The 23,323-nt window shown below is 39.9% G+C and overlaps 1 protein-coding gene across 3 annotated transcripts in view; it reads left to right on the forward strand.

Moving 5' to 3' along the window:
• The window catches only part of LOC126377730 (transcription factor EB), a 146,019-nt gene that overhangs the window by 30,974 nt on the left and 91,722 nt on the right, over positions 1-23,323 (forward strand). The window contains exon 1 of one of the 3 annotated variants that reach the window (XM_050025535.1): positions 4,984-5,144. The exons of 1 other annotated variant lie outside the window; for it this stretch is intronic. The gene's annotated coding sequence lies outside the window, so the exon portion shown is untranslated. Of the gene's footprint in view, positions 1-4,983; positions 5,145-19,660; positions 19,800-23,323 lie in introns of those variants that run through there. One more of the 3 variants, XM_050025533.1, reaches the window with a different exon arrangement.

A 23,323-nucleotide genomic window follows, 5' to 3' on the forward strand; every position in this document is an offset into this window, starting at 1 on the left:
ACGGTAACTCCCCCCGCACCAATTCGTATCAGCCGACCTCACCCCCTATGGGTCTTACTTTAGTCTTGAAAGGCCGTATACCGCTTAGGAGTGACAGGGAGAGCGCATAGACTATGTCTCGCTCACCTTTACGTGTTAGACGGCAGGCGGTAAGAATGAGTTTTTTAAATGAGGCATACTCCACCTCGCTGCTCCAATGCGGGTTGGTAACTGTTCTCATCATCATCGTCACCAGCCCATTAACGTCCCCTCTACTGGGGCAAGGGCCTTCCCTGTGGATGGATAGGGAGATCGGGCCTTAAACCACCACGCGGGTCCAGTGCGAATTGGTGGTTATTAACGACTGCTAATGCATCCGGGACCAACGGCTTAACGTGCCTTCCGAAGCACGGAGGAGTTCGAGATGTTTTTTTTTTTTGTGGTCACCCATCCTATGACCGGCCTTTGCGATAGTTGCTTATTTCAACAATCGCAGACCGAGCGCGTTTACCGCTGCGCCACCGAGCTCCTCAACTGTTCTCATGAACTATTATTAATCAGCAGAACAGTATCCGGTGATAACCAGTAACAATTAAGTTCAGCTGTGTAATGAGCGCGTTTCGTTTGTTTGATTACAACGCCAATTATAATGGCTAAGAACATTAAAGATTTATAAGCGTGGGATTAGCAGTTACACTTCTACTACATAAATTGACTCCTTGAGCTCCTGTTGGGGAGAAAGAGTTTACAAAAAAGAAGTTTTTGTTTGGGAGACTTTATGGAGTTTGATGAAAGTGATTTTTCATTACTAATTTAAGAGCTACGCTCTTGTCGGTGAAGCATTCTCCATGCTACTTTTTCGAAAAAATTGAGAAGTAGTTTCCCTCTTGCCTTCCGCTCTGCAGTGCTCTGTCTGACGCGAGTTGGATGGCGCCCAGAGTAGCCTATTCCAAAGCCTACACTAGGACTCCTGTCCTCCGCTTGTGAATCTTCTATCGTGTGGGTTGTAAGGCGGATTACCAACCTCATCAATCCTGGTGTCAGGGATACTATTGAGCTGTCAAAGGCCCCTGACATGACTCATGTAACTACTTACTTACATTAGTAAGTAGTAACCGGCACCAACGGTTTAACGTGCCTTTCGAAGCACAGATCGTCTTACTTTCGGACAATCAGGTGGTCAGCCTGTAGGTAATGTCCTAACCAAACTAGGGATCACAAAGTGATTTTTGTGATATGTCCCCACCGGGATTCGAACCCGGGACTTTCGGATGGTGAGCCCAACGCTCAAACCAGCGGAGGCCGTTAATATACTGAAATAAATACTAAAATAGCTAACTACCAAACGAATAATCTGGACCCGACTGAACCGGTGTAGGACCAACCATGGAGTCTTAAAGGGCTTAAAGGAGTCGCCATAATGTGAATGTTAGGGAGATGATGATTCTTTTTATAACGCTGTCTGTAAAACTGTGTATGTATTTTTGTACGTGTACCTAAATAAATAAATAGTTAAACTGCCTCCGTTTATTTTGGCTTCGAGTGAATTTTGGCATAAGCAATGTCTGCTTCCGTTAGCCATCAACTCGTAATCGGTTTAATCAGGATTTGAGAACAATGCTCGTTCTAGGAAGTACCCAGTCTCTCATGTTCTATTTTGGGTTGGAACAGACACGCCTTATGTGACGGTCTTTTGCTTATCCATTGCCAAAAAGAACGTCTCTGGAGGTGGAATTAGCTATTCTTCTTCTTCTATCGTGTAGGTTGTAAGGTGAATTACCAACCTCATTAACCCTGGTGTCAGGGTTATCATTGAGCCGCCAAAGGCCCCTGACATGGCTCATGTAACGACTACTTATTTACATCAGTAAGTAGTAACCGGGATCAACGGCTTAACGTGTCTTCCGAAGCACGGATCATGTTTGGTTAGGACATTACAAGCTGATCATCTGATTGTCCGAAAGTAAGACGATCCGTGCTCGGGAAGGCACGTTAATCCTTTTAGTCCCGGTCACTACTTACTGATGTAAGTAGTCGTTACATGAGCCATGTCAGGGGCCTTTGGCGGCTCAATAGTAACCCTGACACCAGAGTTGATGAGGTTGGTAATCCACCTCATAACTCACACGATAAAAAGGACCTAAATTCATAAATCGTTTATGTCTTTCTTCGGAAAAATTCTCAGTCAAAATTCCCTTCGCCAGGAGTATCCATGTTAAGTATGAAAATAATGAATTATCCAAAAAAATATTCCGGTACGGTCACGAGCATTAATATGTATACGCTTTGGTACCATGTCACATTAACTTTTTTGACAAAATGAACTGTAAGTCCCACTAAATGTCAAATATGTTAGTGCGACAGAGTCCTAAAGTGGGTACATTAAATTGCTCATGACTGTACTCCGGCGCATGTTCCAGTCAAGTCAAGCCGATGACGTATGATGACGTACCTTCGTCTAAATTTACTGAAAGCGTCTGCCAATAGCGTAGTAACGTCTACTCATTACTACGTCTACGTTTTGGCTATAGTTAGTTGCCATATGTTTCATATTTATTGCGAAAACGAACTGGAAATTATGACGCGTCTTAATGTTGGTTACTTCCTTCTGTGGGATTATTTATTTATTTATTTGTTGCATGTCACATGGTGGCTTACAGTTCTTATAAGTAAATAATGTATAAATGACACCATGTAAGGGCACCGCAAAAGTATACCAACAATAACTTAAAACTAAAAGAAATGAGGATTAGGGTGTGTCAGGATCGAAGCAAATGGAATTCTATAGTCTCTGCTTACCCCGGTGGGAAATAGGCGTGAGTTTATGTAAAATAAATTATAAACTATTTTTTATATTACTAAACTTACTTTAGAATTTAGAAATTATATAATATGTACTACCTACTATTATTATTATTATTTTTAAGTAATTATCAGCAACTAAGTTTTATTTTATATATTTAGATAACAATAACATTGGTGCTAATTCCTGTAAATACCATCTAATTTTATTTTAAGTTATATCTGTCATTTTCTTATCCGCCGAAAAGGAAAGGGACGGGTAATCGACAAGCATAAAATTAATGGAACACACGTCAATTTTAAGCACAAATCTAAACCAACCGTCTAAAAATTTTACATCCGTCAATAACCCGTCACAGTTAAGTAGACAGCACGTCAAACGGATTGCATACCAGCGAGGTACCTTTTGATTCGCCCGGGTTATTCATTCATTTACTCATTCTTCCTAAAATTAAGAGCTGTGAATCATCCGTCCCTTTCCTTTTCGACGGATATGAAAATGACGGATATAACTTAAAATAAAATTAGGCGGTGTCTGCAGGAATCGGGGCCAATATATTATTTATTTAACTTATTACAATCATTAAATAGCTCTTCTATCTTATAAAAGGCTTTATTTAACAAATAGTAAACAGGCAACATCGAAACAATTCATCTAAAAAAGCAATATTGCAATTGTGCAGCTCCAGAGGTCCGGCCTGGCAGTTCATGCTATATGTGGCAAATATCCAATAATCATAAAATAACACAAGTTCACGAATACAGGGTTAGTGACATCGTAACGAATACTGAGGGGAATGATTCAGACCATGATTCTGAGTTAATATCAAGTGGAATTTTCCGTCGCAAAATTCACGATTTTCTTTTTCATAATTTTTTAAATTATTTTCATTTCTATACTTTTGCAACAGTATAGTAACAGTATTTAACGAGACTTACGGTTTAATTTGTAAAAAAAGTTAATGTGACACGGTTTCAAAGTGTATACATATTAGTACTCAACCGTATGTCAGTCTGATACGGAAAATTGAACCGATTCACGTTACGTTATTACGTTCACGTGTCATCGGTAAACGTAAACAGTGGATCGTTATAGCTACTTTGTCGCCACGTGCTCGGCCATTATCTTTCCAACGATTCACTCCGCTAATCCGCTCCGTGGTGTTTAGAGCATTAAGCTCACGATCTGGGTTCGATGCCTGGGACATCGAAATCACTTTGTGAGACTGTCCTTTGTTTCGTTGTGACATTGCAGGCTTGAATCACCTGATTATCCGAAAAAGTAAGATGATTCCGTGCTTTGGAGAGCCGTAAAACACATCTACTAACCCGCAGTGGAGCAGCGTGGTGGAGTATGCTCCCATACCCCATCTGGTTGATTGAGGGGAGGCCTGTGCCCAGCATTGGGACGTATAGGCTGTTTGGTTATGTAATAAAGAAAGAATAGGGTTTCAGGGTCATATTTTTACATCATCATCATCTCTGTAGCGATCCTTTTTCACAGGATCCGCTTACCAAACCTGAAGATTTGACAGGTCCGGTTTTTTACTAAAGCGACTGCCTGTCCGACTTTCCAACCCGCGAAGGGAAAACCAGCCCAAATACAGCTTAGGTGACATACCTCCGAAAATGCATTTCTCGGGAATGTGGGTTTCCTCACGATGTTTTCCTTCACCGCTGAGCTCGTGATAATCATTTATGATCCTAACATGAATTCGAAAACAAAGTCGACAATCACTGGTTTAGGCCTGTGCTAAATTCGAACCTGCGACTTTAAAGTGAGAGGCAAGCGTCCTACCAACTGGGCTACCACGGCTATACAGCAAATCGGCAAATCTACAGTGACTCACGTCAAAAAAAAACTAATTTTACTGCAACGTTATATTTATAAAACAAATCTTATGTCAGTAAGTTTTGATGAGTGATATATTTATGACGGTCAAATCATTCTCGGTGGCGCATCATCAAACTATATTTTTAGGGCTTACGTGAAACCTTGGGTAACGTTTAACAGTAAATCTTCAATCTAAGCAGTAATTTTAGCCAACCCTATCTGTCTGGCCGTCTGGTGACGATTTAGGATTTCTATTTTCGTCATACTCCGCATACGAGCGGCTCGGACGCGCGTCTAAATAACAGAAATGCAGTTAAATATTAATATGAGTAAAGCTAAAACTATTAATTTGTGAACTTTATGAGTGTTCGGCAATACGCGACGTTCGAAATCGAAATTTGAATTCGGCGGCCATCATTGTTCTTGTGGTTGAATATCGAACGTCGTGTTGTGATATTGATTTGTGTTGTGTTGTGTTTTGTGTTGTGCCAATATGATACTATGGAATTGGATTTGTGCTAAACCTGACGTGAGTTTTTTGTTGTGCTCAGCACAAATATGACATAATTATCAATATTATATCGCATTTTCAGCGTTTGTCTCAAACTAACGTAATATTTCTTTACGTCACTTCTCTTTTTGAAATGAACATAAGGGAATGAGGATTAAAACTAGAAGCTGAAGTTTAGGCGGCAGCACTGTTGAGTGTACCTAAATTTTGATAGTTCTCCATACTGCCCAGGTAAAATTCGTGATAAAATGTGGAGCAACGTATAGTGTATCCCGTCTAAAGGATCAGTTACAAAAAAGAAAAAGCCATCCATGGGGTTTAGCATTTTTAACCTTTTCATTTTTTTCTTTTTTTGTAAAAAAGAAAAAGCCATCAATCAGTTGAAAAATGGAAGTTTTGATTGAAAACAAGTTTTTCTAAACTTTCTTTCCGATCTTTAGAGAACAAATATAACGCTACGAGTTTGCAGTTAAACGCTGCGCAAAGGGTTATAGTGTAAAAATATAACCAAAATTATATATTTGTTTAGTCAAGTATTACGGGGAACTGTCAAAATTTAAGAACACTCAATAGTTGCGACAACTGATGGGACAAATAGGTAGTTTTATTCTCATTATTTGCGCCGAAGCCAACAAGGCGAAGCTATTTACTATGGAAACCGATGGAGCAGTGACCGCGAAACGCACACCATACAAGTATGAGCAACGTTTGGGTCTTTCCGACCTCTTTCTTCTGTTCCGTGACTAGTTTTTTTTTTGACGTGACTTATTGTAGATTTGCCGCAGATGGCATTAGCTACTTGGCCGGACAAATGGGGAGCGCTGAAGGCTCTCACCCGGTACAACGTTTAAGACAACAGGCCTGAGGGTGCCCAGTTGGGCGCGAACCTCGGCTCAGGGCGTCGTCTGAGAGGAAAAATATTTGAAAGAATTAATCAACCCTAGTGGGTCGAGACCAAGAAGAGCTTACATGGAACAGATTAAAGAGAAGGCGAACGTCGTGTCTCATAAGGGGGGGTAGGATTTGGTCTTTGATAGACAAGAATGGAGAATGCTACACCGACAAGGGCGTAGCTATTAAATTAGTGATGAGTGGGTGGATAGCGATAAGCGCTGAATGAGGGAAATCGTTGACTACGCCGGCGGTTTCGTGGCTAAAGCTAGTGATCCATTCAAACACTCGAGAATAATAATCACAGAAAATACTCGAAAAGTGGAATATTTTAAAACTCGATAACAGCTATTTATGTTACACGTTCCCAAAAAATGATTCCTAGATTACGAAACTGATATTATATTGAATATCGTAAAACATATCGCGTACTAAGATCTGGTTGGTTTCATCATCTTTTATCTTTTGATAACAAGTTAGATATCCTATATATATAGTTTTTACGATATTAGAATTAAAAAGCTGTTTCGTATTTTGCAAACTCATTCTTGTACCGGGTGAGAGCCCTCATTCCTTCAATCAAGTAGTTTAAGCCATCTGATGAAAGCCTACAATAAGTCATGTAAACCAAAATCTACAGACACAGTTGGCTATCGACACGGAATGGACGAAACAGGTTGGAAAGGCCCTAACGCGCAGTTTCTATAAGAACCGCTGTCGACGGTTCAACCCCGCTCTCTTTAACCCCCGACACACAAACGACGAGGTGTTATAAGTTTGACGTGTCTGTGTAAATGTGTATGTGTCTGTCTGTGGCATCGTAGCTCCCAAACGGATGATCTGACTTTTATGCGTTTTTTTTTGTTTGAAAGGTATATCAATCGAGGGTGTTCTTAGCTATATTTGGTGGAAATCAGTTCAGGTCTTCAAGGTCATCAGGTCGTTTGTTAAGTGTGATAGGAATGTTACAAGCTCAGTTTGCTTGCAACCATATTATTATGTGGGATAAGTTATTTTTTGCTTTTTATAGGGTTTAGCATTTTTAACCTTTTGTCATAATAATTGAGTACTTTTTTTGTCGGGGCTTTTTTTAATTTTAAATTAAATTTTTTACTACTACTCCTGCAAACAGATAACTACGATAGCTCTACCACTTCTCAAATTCCACAACCACTTTACCAGCAATGTATATTTTATGCGATAGGCTGCAATTTTATCATTACTTTTGAAGTATTTTTTTGACGAATAGCCGATGATACTAAGGTTACTAAGCTTTTTGCATGATGGTCAATATTTGACTTCTTGCCCTTGCAGGTTATACACAAGATGACCTTTGTATATATTTTCGCGGAGCTCCGTGAGTCGTAGTTTGCGGACGAATGGAGTGCTTAAGTTGTAGTATGAACTATTTGTTCATACTTGTATGGCGCGCGTTTCGCACTCACTTAGCCCTTCCACTTCACTTAACCTCTTTCTTCTCTTCCGTGGTTATCAACCATTAGATGATCTATAGAGAGTCCTACTGCGTTGGTCTAACAGAAAGCTTGGTCTCTTCTTCTATCGTGTGGATTGTGAGGTGAATTACCAACCCGATCAACCCTGGTGTCAGGGTTATTACTGAGCCGCCATAGGCCCCTGACATGACTCATGTAACGACTACGTACTTACATCAGTAAGTAATTACCGGGACCAACGGCTTAACGTGCCTTCCGAAGCACGGATCTTTTTACTTTTTGGACAATCAGGTGATCAGCCTGTAATGTCCTAACCAAACTAGGGATCACAAAGTGATTTTTGTGATTTGGGTCCTCCAGATCGTGAGCACAATGCTCAACCACTGGACCACGGAGGCCGTAACAAATAAAAAGCAAAAAAAAGCTTGGTTAAACATACCCATGCTATAAATAAGCTATATATAAGTATACTCAGTTAATCTTGCGAGGGATGTACCTCTGATTAACCCAGTCGGGAATATAGTGGTCTTATGTCATGTCAATGGCCCCGATTCCTGCAGACATCTCTTAATTTTACTTTAAGTTATACCTGTCATTTTCTTATCCGCCGAAAAGGAAAGGGACGGATGATTGACAGCTCTTAATTTTAGGAAGAATGAGTAAATAATTGAATAACCCGGGCGAATTTTTAGACGGTTGTTTTAGATTTGTGCTTAAAATTGACGTGTGTTCCATAAATTTTATGCTTGTCGATTACCCGTCCCTTTCCTTTTCGGCGGATAAGAAAATGACAGATATAACCTAAAATAAAATTAGATGGTATTTACAGGAATTAGCACCATTATCTAAGTAATTCACTTAAACAAAAACCTAACAAAACTATGGCCCCGATTCCTGCAGACACCTAATTTTATTTTAACTTATTCCCATCATTTTCTTATTCGCGGAAAAGGAAAGGGACGGATGATTGTCAACATGTTAATTTTAAAACGAATGAATAACCCGGACGAATGAAATAGGCATCTCGCTGGTATGTAATCCGTTTGACGTGTTTACTTAACTCTGTCGAGATATTGGCTGATTTAAAATTTTTAGACGGTTGTTTTAAATTTCTGCTTAAAATTGACGTCTGTCCCATTCATTTTATGCCTGTCGATTACCCGTCCCTTTCTTTTCCAGCGGATAAGAAAATGACAGGTATAACTTAAAATACAATTAGATAGCGTCTGCAGGAATTAGCATCATTGACGTATCGTTATGTTCCACATCACATTAGTCACCATAAAACGTAGTTTCATATCTAATTAGAATTCTCAGAATTCAGAGGCTAGGAAATAGGCGGATACCGTGAACTGGGGGGTTAAAATAGTCACATCGAAGCAATTCATCTAAGAAAGCATTATTGCAATTTGACATTTGCGCATATAAAAGTAAGTGCGGAATGGAACAAATGTCAAATTGCGATTTTAACTCCCCTGTTGTGTGATACGGACAGACAGTCAGAAATCAGAAATCATTTATTCGCTTAGGATAGGTAGGTACAGAGTCACAATATGGTGTAAGTCAGTCCTAAATCTAAAGTAGTTATTACCAGTGCGTTAAGCCGTTGGTCCCGGTTATTTACTGATGTAAGTGAGTAATCGTTACATGAGCCATGTCAGGGGCCTTTGGCGGCTCAATTATAACCCTAGCACCAGAGTCCACCTCACAACCCACACGATAAGAACAAGTGAGTAGAGACCTCCCCCAAAAAAACCACAGACAAAATTAATAAGTTGTGTTCGTCGTTCTCTCCATCTTGGTATTCATTTTATTAGCGTTAGTTTTTAGCGACATCTATTGGTTTTCCAGTGCTGTTCCAAAGGTGGGAAAGACTCTTTAATAGTAAGGACAAGGACGCTAGCTATTTTTTTAATGAACCTTTCTTGTACTCTGATCCTATCTACCTAAAAGCTCTTTTAACATATCTTTTGCGCCTTTTTGGGAACATTCTAGGGGCCGGAAAATCACTGTCATTTGCCAATCCATCCTGACCTATGCGTCAAAGTCGCGATGTCTGGGCGATGCGCGATGGGGATATTATCAAATTAATGCGGCGTAACCAGTGTAACCACGATCTCGAGGGAGTCTAATAGCGTTGATATTCCCGATCTGGGTGCGCGAGTTCGTGACCTTGACGCATTTCCCAGGATGTATTACTATGTGGAGTTATGTTATAATGTTATCGCACTCACTAGTCGCTCTCGCTCGTCGCTCTGCTACTCTACCCGCGTATTTCCGAGCCACAAACATCAACTACACGACTCCACATATTCCCAGTACCTATAACGTTCTAATTGTATCGCATTTCGTGTTTTTTAACCAGTGACGTCATCAAATGGACATGATGTATATAGACGTACATATTGACGACCTATTAGAGAGTAGAAATCGGAGTCAATAAGTTTCGGAGAACGGTGGACCTACGGTCACTAGTACTAATATGTATACTCTTTGAAACCATGTCACATTTACTTGTTTGATAAATCAAACCGTAAGTCTCACCAAATGTCAAATATGATAGTGCGACAGGGTTCTAAAGTGGGTACATGATATTGCTCATGACTCTACATATTAGTGGCACCGGTTGAATCCCAGCTCGGGCTGTGAACCAAGGAATTCGACTTTATGACTTTGAATTCGCGTTTGCATCTGAGATTGTAGTCAAACGCAAACAACGACAGAATATCCCAATAGGGTAGTCAAACCGAACTTTCTGTTAGACCGACTTGACAGGTGAGTCGTATCGCCGTAATGGTCGAGGCAACTGCCCTTAAGATAAGTTTTTTTTTTTTTTTTATCTTTTTATTATTACAGAGGGTTTTATCAGGGACTGATAATGCCACCCCCGATGAAAGACTCAGTACAAATGAGTGTGTGTATATAAACAAATCCTGAACTAAGCTATCTTCTTCTTAAAGCACAGTTAACAATTTTATACAAAGCTTTTGCTTTTTCAGAAGTAGGATAAGCCAAAACGCTGTTAGCCCAACCCACCTCCTTAATTTCTATACAATATTTACTTATATAATTGTATCTCTCGGACTCGTTCCGCACACACTCCTTCATCACGTGTTCAACATCTTCTATGACGCCACACTCTGAGCACAGTGGTGAAGCCACTTTACCCATTAAATGTCCAAACTTATTCAAAGGAATGTGTCCTGAGCGAAGCCTGTGAGATGTTACAATGTCTCTTCTACTCATATTGGTCCCCCCAAACCACGGATATTTGGAGACGTTGGGCTGTATTGTTTTGAACCAGATGCCTTTTGATAACGACCTCAAATCAAAATATTCATTCCATATTTTTGCGCATTGTGCTTTAGCAAGTGGTAGAAGATCCGAAAAATAAGGCATGACTTGGTATGAAACCCCGTGAGTACGTGCTTCATTCGCGAGTTTATCAACTTTTTCGTTTCCTGGTAGACCACAATGAGAAGGTATCCATTGCAAAACAATATTTATGCCTCTTTTCCTAAATTCCCAGATGGATCCAAGGACAGCGTAGGCTATCGGTGTTCCTCGACCTCGATAAGTTAATAACTCATTGGTGTAAAGTCCAGTACCGGGATTCGAACCGACGCTCCCCGTTTGAGAAGCAAGCAGTGTCCCTATATAAAAAACGTTTCTTTATTTATTACGTTCTTCATTCTAAAAAAAAAGTTATTCAATAGTTTGAAGAATGATGACTTACTCTGCTCAACCCGGTAGGGTAGTAGGGATATGTGCGAGGCTATGTGAAATGTGTATGACAGTCATGAGCAATGTACAGTAATGTACCCACTTTAGGACTCTGTCGCACTAACATATTTGACATTTAGTGAGACTTGCAATTTGTCAAAAAAGTTAATGTGACATGGTACCAAAGTGTATATGTTACCGGCCAAACCCGATTTTAGGCCAAACTAGTTTTGCCTAGGCTAAACTAGTTCATCCTATGTGCGATCGGATAAACCGGTACAGACTAGGCCAAACTGGTCTGTCCTAAGGGTGATAGGAGAAACTAGTTTATCCTAGGAGGAACTAGTTGAGCCTAATAAAAATAAGTTCACTTCAGGATAAACTAGTCTGGCCTAGTCTATACTAATATTTCCTAGTCAGAAATGTTTAAAGTCGGCGCCGTATTTACCTGGACTAGAATGACAGTTATGTTTTAAGCTAAAGTAGTCTTTACGAACGAGACACAAAGTGTATAATGCGTTGTGTTCATTGTCGAGCCATACTTATGGCAAAATAAGCTTTGATTGTTCGGTAGTAAAGTACTTAATTTACAAATTACAAATGATAAATACATCTTGATTTTATAACTAGTATTTCTGGTATTTTATTATTCCCTGTTAGCATAAAATAGGCTAAGCTAACTACGAGGGGAGGTCAAAAAGTTCGCGGAATGGAGGGGTTGGAGGGGGTTGGTTTGCTCGTACAGGTAGCCGCTAGTTGCACACCTCATTAACAGTATATGTACCAAGTTTGAAGCAAATCGGGTCATTAACGTTTGAACTATCGACCAGCAAACAAGTGAATCGGGAAGAACTCAGCGAATATGGAGAAAATTGAACACCGCGCCGTCATTAAGTTCCTCACCAAGCAAGGAAAATCCGCTCAGACGATTTTTCAAGAGCTGTTAGCAGTTTACGCGGACTCTGCCCCTGGTAAAACCATGGTTTACAAGTGGCATAGTCTTTTCAAGCAAGGAAGAGAGTCGATTGAAGATGACCCCCGCTCCGGACGGCCCATTGAGGCCACCACACCGGAAATCATCGAAAAAGTAGAGAAACTTGTATTAGAAGATACCCGCTTGAAGAAGAAGCAGCTTGCAGCAATGGTCGGTGTATCCGAAACAAGTATTTTAAATATCCTACATCAACATCTTGGGATGACTAAGGTCAGCGCAAGATGGGTTCCAAGAATGCTCACGCCACTTCAAAAAAGCGAGCGTGTCGAGTGTTCTCGCCAGTTTTTAGAGCTCTGTGGAGAGAATAAGGAAGAAGTTATGGCCCGGATTGTTACTGGAGATGAAACCTGGGTTCACCACTATGAACCTGAGTCGAAGCAAGAGTCGATGCAGTGGCATAAAAAAGGCTCACCTCCTCCAAAGAAGTTTAAGGTGTCACAATCGGCCGGAAAGATCATGGCCACTATTTTTTGGGATACAGAAGGTATTTTGCTGATTGATTATAAAGATCGTGGTGTTACTATAACGGGACATTACTACGCTTCTTTACTGGATAGATCGAATGAGGCTATCAAGGAAAAAAGAAGAGGACAGCTGTCAAGAGGTGTGCTCCTTTTGCACGACAACGCACCCGTCCACACGTGCCATGTTGCGACGGCTGCCATTCACCGATGCGGGTTCGAAAAATTAAACCACCCGCCTTACAGTCCAGACTTGGCCCCCAGCGATTATTATTTGTTCCCAAAAATGAAAAAGGAACTGCGTGGACGAAAATTTGGCGATGATGAAGAAGTCAAGTCTGCAATTTCGGCCTATTTTGACAGCAAAGAGAAATCTTTTTTTTATGATGGAATAAACAAATTATTTGATAGATCCGGAAAATGTGTTAAGGTTAAGGGAGAATATATTGAAAAGGAAAAATAGTTTCGTGTTTAATTTCGACCCCCTTCCCCCTTATTCCGCGAACTTTTTGACCTCCCCTCGTAGCTTTCTTGACGTGTACCCATTCATAGAAGGCCCAACCAGTTTCTCCTAGGCCAGACTAGTTTATCCTGAAGTGAACTTATTTTTATTAGGCTCAACTAGTTCCTCCTAGGATAAACTAGTTCCTCCTATCACCCTTAGGACAGACCAGTTTGGCCTAGTCTGTACCGGTTTATCCGATCGCACATAGGATGAACTAGTTTAGCCTAGGCAAAACTAGTTTGGCCTAAAATCGGGTTTGGCCGGTAACATATACATATTAATGCTCGTGACCGTATATGCGTGTTCTAATTGAGTCATTATACCACGATCTTTGGCCGATGACACGTCAGACAAGTGCATATGATTTATTATGATAACACATTGGAATTTGATATTCTATTCATCATCATAATGCTGTGTTGCAAGGTCAATGACCGGACTTACCTACGAAGTAGATCGTGGTAAGATCTTAGAATTGATCATTTCATGAAATGGTCATATTTCATGAAATAGCCAACTTAAGTTGACCATATCGTTGAAACGTCAACATTTAATGATATATCAATTAACGTTTGGCCATCAATAAAGTTTTTGTTACACCCTGTATATAGCTAGTTATCTATCACGTTCGACACGCGTTTGCATCGCGTGCGCTCACGCCCAACTCGATACTCCCACTAAAAATGTCAATAGAGGTGAAAAACGCACGGTAGAACTGTTCATTCTGACATAACGTGTCAGATGTTTGTCTTGGGTACATGATTGCCTTCCGTCTTCAATTATTAAATTTTTCTGTAAGTATATTTTTCTTCGACTTTTAAAACTTATTTTCTTTATCTCTAAATATATAAAAGGAGAAACTGACTGACTGACATATCAACGCACAGCCTAAACGGCTAAACGTAGGCACTTGAAATTTGGAAGGGACGTAGCTTAGGTACCGTAGAGGTGCACTAAGAAAGGAATTCCCGAAATTCCCACGGGAACGGGAATTAGCGGGAAAATCCTTTTGTATGAAAAATCTAAACCGCTTAAGTTAGACGCTTGAAATATGCCATGCAGGTACCTTAGTAAACTTAAAGCTTAGTTGCAACAGGATATTGCAAAATTCCCGCGGGAACGGGAGTTAGCAGGAAAAAACATTTGTATGAAAAAATGTAAACCGCGTGATAAGATACACGCCACGCGGACAAAGTCGCGGGCAAAAGCTAGTTTTAATATAAAAGATGATAAACTTAGTGACTAAGACTGGGAAATTGTTATGTATGTCATTAAAATCATTAAGGTGTTTACTATACACACCCACTCCTGGCCAGCTATGTTCAAGTCCCATGTAATAGGAGGCGAGCCTATTGCTATTCATCATCACCAGCCCATTAACGTCCCCACTGCTGGGGCACGGGCCTTCCCTATGGATGGATAGGGAGATAGGGCCTTAAACCACCACGCGGGCCCAGTGCGGATTGGTGGTTTTTAACGACTGCTAATGCAGCCGGGACCAACGGCTTAGCGTGCCTTCCGAAGCACGGAGGAGCTCGAGATGAAAACTTTTTTTTTTGTGGTCACCCATCCTATGACCGGCCTCTGCGAAAGTTGCTTTACTTCAACAATCGCAAACCGAGCGCGTTTACCGCTGCGCCACCGAGCTCTATTATATTTATATTTATTTATTGCTATTAACCGGGCACAAATCCTGGAAACGTGATATCAATTATCTATGAAACATGAATTCAATAACAGTCGAATCTTGTAGTTTAGGGCTCGAGTTTACCCTGTCTCTCTCTTTCCTCTCTCTCTATCTCTTTGACTTTGACTTTTAGAGCGCGCTTCTTTTCCCCGGCTATACAGGTTGTGAGAAGCTGCAGTAGTTTTAGGCGGATGAGACGTTCGTTATGTAAAAATGACGATGCAAAGTGTAACTATGTTACTTACTGAATAAAGATATTTTTGAATTTGAATTTGAATACGATACGTTATGCGTTTGAGACTATTGTCATCAACTCCCTAGCGTTATTCCGCTGTCAAAGGGTCTAATTATCTAACGCACAGATTTGACAGGTCCGGATTTTTACAAGGATATCACGGATTTCAACAAAAACACGAAATAACTTATATAACATACCAGACAAGGTTTACATTTACTGAAACGCTTGATGATTCAACTGCAAAGAATTTAATCGTCTTCCGAAGTACTTACAGTTTGCTCTGTTATCAACTATGAAGTTTACTTTGCAAGAGTGACACTGTTTAAAAGCATATCATGTCAAACAAAATGTATCACTTTCACATTTTGTATCACGTGAAAATACGTCAGTTTTGGCTTAGACGTTGGATTCGTTTATTTAAGTTAGTCTGAGCGAAATTGGGTTATTGAGTTATTTTAGACTAAAGTTAGACTGGAGGGGGTGAGGTAAATCTGATACGAATTGGCGCAGGGCGGAGATTTACCGTTCTATAAGTAGCATTATGCATTATATGTTGATACTCAATCAAACTGGCACATTATGTTATATCAGTATCGACCATTTATTTCCCTCATTCAGCGCTTATCGCTATCTTTTTCTATCGTTTGGGTTATGAGGTGGATGACCAACCTCATCAACCCTGGTGTCAAGGTAACTATTGAGCTGCCAAAGGCCCCTGACGTGACTCATGTAACGACTGCTTACGTACATCAGTAAATAGTGACGGGTCCAACGGCTTAACGTGCCTTCGGAATCATGGATCCTCAATAATAGCCCTGACGCCAGAGTTGATGAGGTTGGTACTTGACCTGAAAAACCCACACGATATAAGAAGACTGATTCAAAATTTGACACGGTGTCATATAGAAAGCCAATTCTATCGAGCGGTTTCCCAACTCTATTTAAAATTACCAGTTTTAGGGTCAATTTGATGTAAATTGATAATCTATGAGACGATAATGACTTAGATGATGATTCTGATTGTCATCATGAACATGTCGTTGTTCAAGGGAATGACTACCACGCCCGTAGTCTCTAACGGGGTGGGTAGAACCACCAGTAATCAGAAGAAAACTTGTAGTCACTTTAAACAGAAAGATCAGCACTTTCAGTTTGGATGGAATTACAATCACATATAAATTAACATCACGCCTGGACCCATGAAGGGGTAGGCAGATGTGTAATAGTACACCCACCAGCCTCGCCAGCTATGTTTAAGTCCCATGTAATAGGGGGCGAGAGTATTGCCAATAACCGGGCACACATCCTGGAAACCACGTGATATCAATGATCTATATATCATGATCCAAACATGAGTTTAGACTCTGCCGGGATTTGGGTGCAGGGATAATCGCCGGTTGGTATCACACCCCATTTAGATTAAATTGTCTTAAGGGGCCTCTACGTGTTGGCTTCGGCCCCACGAACGCCTTCCAAAAGTCCGGGACTCCATAGGCCCGAGCTATGGAAACGACATACGTAATAATAATTACATAAAAAAAACTGAAACCAGCCCAATACAGGTCAGGGTCACACCTCCGAAAATGAATTTCTCATGTTGATTTCCATACGATGTTTTCCTTCACCGCTGAGCACGTGATATTCATTTAGGATCCAAACATGAATTCGAAAACAAATTCGACAATCATTGCGACCTGCAAACTCAAGATGAGAGGCAAGCGTTCTACCAACTGGGCTACCACGGGTCTTATGCGGCTGTTTTGCCTTCATCACTAATTTAACAGCCACGCTCTTGTCGGTGTAGCATTTTCGTTCTTTCACTTCCTTATAATTCACGAGGTTCATCTTCTCCTTATCTGTTCCATATTCTCTTCTTGGTCTTCCCCAATGCTGTTTTTGTACTTTGAAAACACAGGTTGATGTATATAGTGACAGTATGTATCGTTTTAAGTTTACGCGGTTATTATCATAATTAAAACACATAATAACGGGTTCTTACCGCCTTTAAAGCAGGGATATGAGACTCCCGATATTTCGACACTGTTGCAAGTGCCATGATCACGGGATGACTGATGAGATTGGAGTGGAGTAGGTAGATCCATAATTTTCTACGGGCAGACATATCTGTCTACCCTCTTTCTTTGCCGCTTGTTTATGTTTTTGATGTCGGAATGTTCGGAACCATCTGAACTCGCACCAAACTCACTACGACAAACCGCACTCACTGTGTCCTCACGTTTATCAGTCATCCCGTGATCAATGCACTTGCAACAGTGTCGAAATATCGGGAGTCTCATATCCCCATTTAAACGCGGTAAGAACCCGTTATTATGTGCTTTAAGTATGTATCGTAATTGGATTCTCTCAGTTATCTATACTCTTGTGTACTTTACGTAAGACTCAAACTAGGATAAACAAATACAGTATATCCATTCCGTTGTATGATATCTTGACATTTTCTAGCATTGTTTCATATAGTGTAATCTTCACTATCTAATTCTTGATGGTCGTAAATATATTGTATGTTATTTGTATAATTCATCATGCTAATTAAATAATTATTGTGTTTCTTGTTGTCACTCTGGTCCTGTAGTCTGAGCCGTGGTAGCCCAGTTGGTAGAACGCTTGCCTCTCACTTTGAGGTCGCAGGTTCGAATCCAGCACAGGCCTAAACCAATGATTGTCGAATTTGTTTTCGGATTCATGTTTGGATCATAAATGATTATCACGTGCTCAGCGGTGAGGAAACTCACATTCCTGAGAAATGCATTTTCGGAGGTATGTGACCTAACCTGTATTGGGCTGGTTTTCCCTTCGCGGGTTGGAAGGTCAGACACAGTCGCTTCTATAAAAAACCGGACCTGTCAAAACTTCAGGGTAGGTTCAGTTGTTTTATGTAATTATTATTAGAATCCCGGCAAAGTCTAAACTCATGTTTGAAACATAGATAATTGACATCACGTGGTTTCCATGATTTGTGCCCAGTTATTGGCAATACTTTCGCCCCCTATTACATGGAACTTAAATATAGCTGCCGAGCTTTTTTTTTTTTTTGACGTGACTTATTGTAGATTTGCCGCAGATGGCATTAACTATTTGCCCGACAAATGGGGAGCGCTGAAGGCTCTCACCCGGTACAACGTTTAAGACAACAGGCCTGAGGGTGCCCAGTTGGGCGCGAACCTCGGCTCAGGGCGTCGTCTGAGAGGAAAAATATTTGAAAGAATTAATCGACCCTAGTGGGTCGATAGCGATAAGCGCTGAATGAGGGAAATCGTCGACCACGCCGGCGGGGTCGGTATCGGGGTCCTGAAGTGTTTGGTGTCGCGAGCTGATTGGCTGCCTCTATGGCTAGGGTAATCGGGTCGTCGGGATCGTATATTACGTCCTTCGGACGCCGATACTTTTCAGTACCGTCCCTAAGCGGGATGTATTCGGAAGCCGCAACTACCAGGGGATTTGGGTGGTGCGGAGCAGAATCGAAAAATAGCTGCCGAGCAGTGGATGAATTGTTACACATCTGCCTACCCCTTCATGGGTTCAGGCGTGATGTTAATTTATGTGTGATTGTAATTCCATCCGAGCTGAAAGTGCTGATTTTCTGTTTACTGGTGGTTCTACCCAGCCCGTTAGAGACTACGGGCGTGTTAGTCATTCCCTTGAACAAAGACATATTCATGATGACAATCAGAATCATCATCTAAGTCATTATCGTCTCATAGATTATCAATTTACATCAAATTGACCCTATCTCACTTGCACTTGCTTGACTTTATCTCAAGTGCAATTTTCACTTACACAGTTGCCTCGACCATTATAGACGGCGATACGACTCACCACCTACCACGTTGGCCTAACAGATAGCTCGCTGAGGTGTGGGTACTTAGTTCATCTTGCGATGGATGTGCCTTTGACTACACCAAGTGAACTGATGTTATGTTATTATTGTCACCATCTTAAATGTTTTGTTGAGCAGTCTACATATTTATTACTCTGATCTGTTACGTAGGTGTAAATATTTATGAATGGGTTTTCCTAAAGCATTTAGAACAATTACTGCTTTTAGTTGAAAGGAATTTTTATTATCTTTACCTAATACCAAATCATCATTATCATTAGGCCCAGAAATCAAGTTCTTCCATTCACCAATTTTCTTATTAAATTACTGATAAGTAGTTATCAATCAAATTTTAATTAATTGTATACTTAATTGCATTAATTATTGGTTCTGGTTTCCAGGATTTGTGCCCGATTAATGGCAATAGGCTCGCCCCATATATTACGAGACTTAAATATAGCTCTGTCTATCCCTTTAGGGATATAAGTGTGATGTTATCTTATTACCTAAAATAAGTATTTAACACGTAAGATAAATGTTTTCGAAAAATCAATTTAGGTTATCTTTAAAAGATAAAATACGTGTATGAGAGACGCTCTGTCTAACCTATATGTCAAATAGGCATCAACGAACACCAGATCAATCGTAGTTATGCATAATTAGGAGGAAAAACTCCGTACCTGTAGCATCAGTTGCAATTTCCATTAGAATTTTACCTGTATTGTATGCGCAGACGCCGGCTGGTCCACTGCCGCGCGTCAGTGTCAATCCGACTGCCGCAACGAACGGTCGCGTCGCGCTCTCCTCGCGCGTCCACGTGCTTGTGTTGTGTTTTATTGGATTGCCCTCATCGTACAACTCTACATACTTAAATCCCCTAAGGTTTGCTTCGTTATAAGTAATATTGTATGATTATTAAACACATTCTGTGTAACAATTGTCACGATTAAGCGCGTTATATCAATGAATTGTCGTTTTATTAAATTCCATTTAAGGCGTTTATCAATTACACACTTATTTCTAATACTTTTAAGGTTAAAAACTTCGAGCTATTAAATAGAATTCTCCTTTTTCGCTGTCGGTCGCTGTTTAAGTGTCTAAACGAGCTAAATTAGACATGATAATAATACTCGTGAGTTGTTAGTGTGTGTTTGTTTGTGTTACAAACAACAACTTCATGCAGTTACAAAAACATGGCGGTGTTTACCATTCTACTATTGGTGGTTGTTAAGTGATTTTTTCAATAATTCTTCAAGAAACTGCTGCTCATTTCTTCAGTCAAAGCCAGATAATCTTTGTTTACTTTTGTGTTTTGACATCTTAAGTGTATTGTCGGACCTTCTAACTGAAAACTTATCTTTGAGATCCTTATTCAAAATTCAAAAATATTTATTTTTCAAAATTGGGTTACAAAGTTAGCGCTTTTTGAACGTCAAAAAAATTAAATTACATATTATGTAACTAGCTGTAAAACTACTACCACATCGGAATCTGTAACGCTGAGGGAAAGACGTGGCCAGAAAACCTCGCAGCACAGGGCCCTAGTCAAACAGTAGGACATGTTTTCCTTTCTTTTCTTTTTTTTTAATCCAGTTTGTATTACATAATTTATAGACTTAAATACAATGGTATTCCATTAAACGTTAAAGTATTCCACCAAACAAAGATTATTTAGAGTCAACCACCTTAAAAAGGGAATACCAGCCCAATACAGGTTAGATCACATACCTCCGAAGAAGACTAAAGAAGAAAACAAGACAAGGCTTACCACCTTACAAATAAAAAATAAACCAGGGATGAACGTGGCTTTTAAGTATTTGACAGCCAAGCAAATTGAATCCAATTATCATAAAATTCGACGGAACTTTGCTTGGCTGGTAAATACGTAAATCCAAGTTCATCCCTGGTTTATTTTTTATTTGTAAGGTGGTAAGTCTTGTCTTAGAAGAGTCTTTTTCGGAGGTACGTGACCTAACCCGTATTGGGATGGTTTTCCCTTCGCGGGTTGGAAGGTCAGACAGGCAGTCGGTTCTGTAAAAACCGGACCTGTCCTTTCAGGTTAGGTAAGCGGACCCTGTGAAAAACGGGATACTGCTAGGGAGATATTGATGATGATGATTTAACATAAGTTTTGCGCCTTTTGAAGCGCACATCATTGATTATGAGTAACTTCACGACTGTACGTAGGTATAGGTTGTTTGTTTACATTACTTATCTCAGGAATTTCTTGTAGTAAACGTCCAATTTCATATACTTACCTAACCTAACGACGCAATGATTTGATTTGATTAAAAAATACCTATATATTTAGATACTTACTGGTGCTAATTCCTGTAAATACCATCTAATTTTATTTTAAGTTATATCTGTCATTTTCTTATCCGCCGAAAAGGAAAGGGACGGGTAATCGACAAGCATAAAATTTATGGAACACACGTCAATTTTAAGCACAAATCTAAACCAACCGTCTAAAAATTTTACAACCGTCAATAACCCGACACAGCTAAGTAGACAGCACGTCAAACGGATTGCATACCAGCGACGTACCTTTTGATTCGCCCGGGTTATTCATTCATTTACTCATTCTTCCTAAAATTAAGAGCTGTGAATCATCCGTCCCTTTTCGTTTTCGACGGATATGAAAATGACGGATATAACTTAAAATAAAATTAGGCGGTGTCTGCGGGAATCGGGGCTAATGTGTTCTTTCTCCATTTTCCAAAACTTTCATATAACGAATCAATAAGGGACTTTCCAGGCTATGTTCCTCAAAAACAAAATAGATGGCGCTGTAAAGATTTTCCTTCGTTTAACCTTCTGTTATCGACGGCCTCCTTGGTCGTCTTAAGTTTTTTTTTATATAGGTACTTGTCATTTTCAGTGTGTTCCATTGCTTTTAAAATGTCTGTCAGTTTTGTTCAATATAAAAAAAAAACTAAAGACGACCACGAAGGCCGTCGTCAACACCTTCTAATTATATACGCATCTTTTATCTTTGTTTTTGGGTATAAATGATGACTCTTTTTATTACACCCAGCCCCAATTACATCTTCCACCTTTTATTATTCTGATCAAAATAAAGAGAAGCAATATTGGTAGCAACATAATTCTATACACAGTGTGATCCAAATATCAAGCAACAATTACTTTTATATATGCTTCTGTCATTACATTGTATAAATTATGTACCCGAGTAATGAGAAAATAGGTAATTACCTCGTTAAATCCCAACAGTGCCATCTATGTTACTTTTGGGGAACGTAGCCTGGAAAGTAACTCATTCTTTCACGTAATTTAAATCCACCACTCATCACATCAGCCTCCTGGAACATATAAGTTTCCTGGACGAGATTGCCATTTAGCAATAAGGCTGGTTATTACGCTGGTATAACATACATGACATAAGCTCACGACTATATCCCAATTGGGGTAGTCAAAAGTACATTCATTGCAAGATGAACTGAGTATCTACACCTCACCGAGCTTTCTGTTAGACCAACGTGATAGGTGAGCCGTATCGCCGTCTATAATGGTCGAGGCAACTGTGTTAGTGGGAACTTAAGCTAAATTAATAAAGGTTTTGCATCTTTATTATTTGGTACGGTCACGAGCATTAATATGTATACACTTTGGTACCATGTCACATTAACTTTTTTGACAAATTGAACTGTAAGTCTCACTAAATGTCAAATATGTTAGTGCGACAGAATCCTGAAGTGGGTACAATATATTGCTCATGACTGTACCAGGTCTGATATAAGTTCATGATACTATTGTGTCACTTTATGCACGTGGCGTATCTCGTAATCTATTATGAGATAGTATTGGTCACTGCAAGCCAATAGAAATTGACACCCATAAAATGTGATATATATTATTTTTATATATTCTCATATGTATACAATATATTGCATTCAATTGTATTGTATTGTTACCCATGTAATAGGATCGCATGAATATATTAAATGGTACTTGAAGGTAATAATGAAGAAGAAGAAAGTAAAGTTGCTTTTTAGGGTTACCTTTAGGCAGCGTTTCCATTGACGCGGAGCTGTGTGGAGATGAGTGGAGATGTGTAGGAATCGACCAATTACCCTGAGGAAGAGAGTGACAGAGCGTCTTTGTTTTTTGCTCTCTCGAACGCTGTGATTGGTCAAATTCGCACATCTCCGCTCTTCTCCGCCTAAATCCGCATCAGTGGAAACCCGGCCTTAAAGGAAAAACGGAACCCTTATAGGATCCCTTTGACATCCGTCTATCCGTCCGTCCGTCTGTCAAAACTCTTTTTCTCGAGGTATCAAGTTGAAATTAACATCCGATACTTATGATTACGGTCTCTTGAAGCTGTAAAAAAAACCAAGTTTCTAAATCAAGAAACGGCTATTTTAGCGTTTTTTTTTCATACA

The sequence above is a fragment of the Pectinophora gossypiella genome, chromosome 24, assembly GCF_024362695.1.
Source record: "Pectinophora gossypiella chromosome 24, ilPecGoss1.1, whole genome shotgun sequence".
Classification (NCBI taxonomy): Eukaryota; Metazoa; Arthropoda; class Insecta; order Lepidoptera; family Gelechiidae; genus Pectinophora; species Pectinophora gossypiella.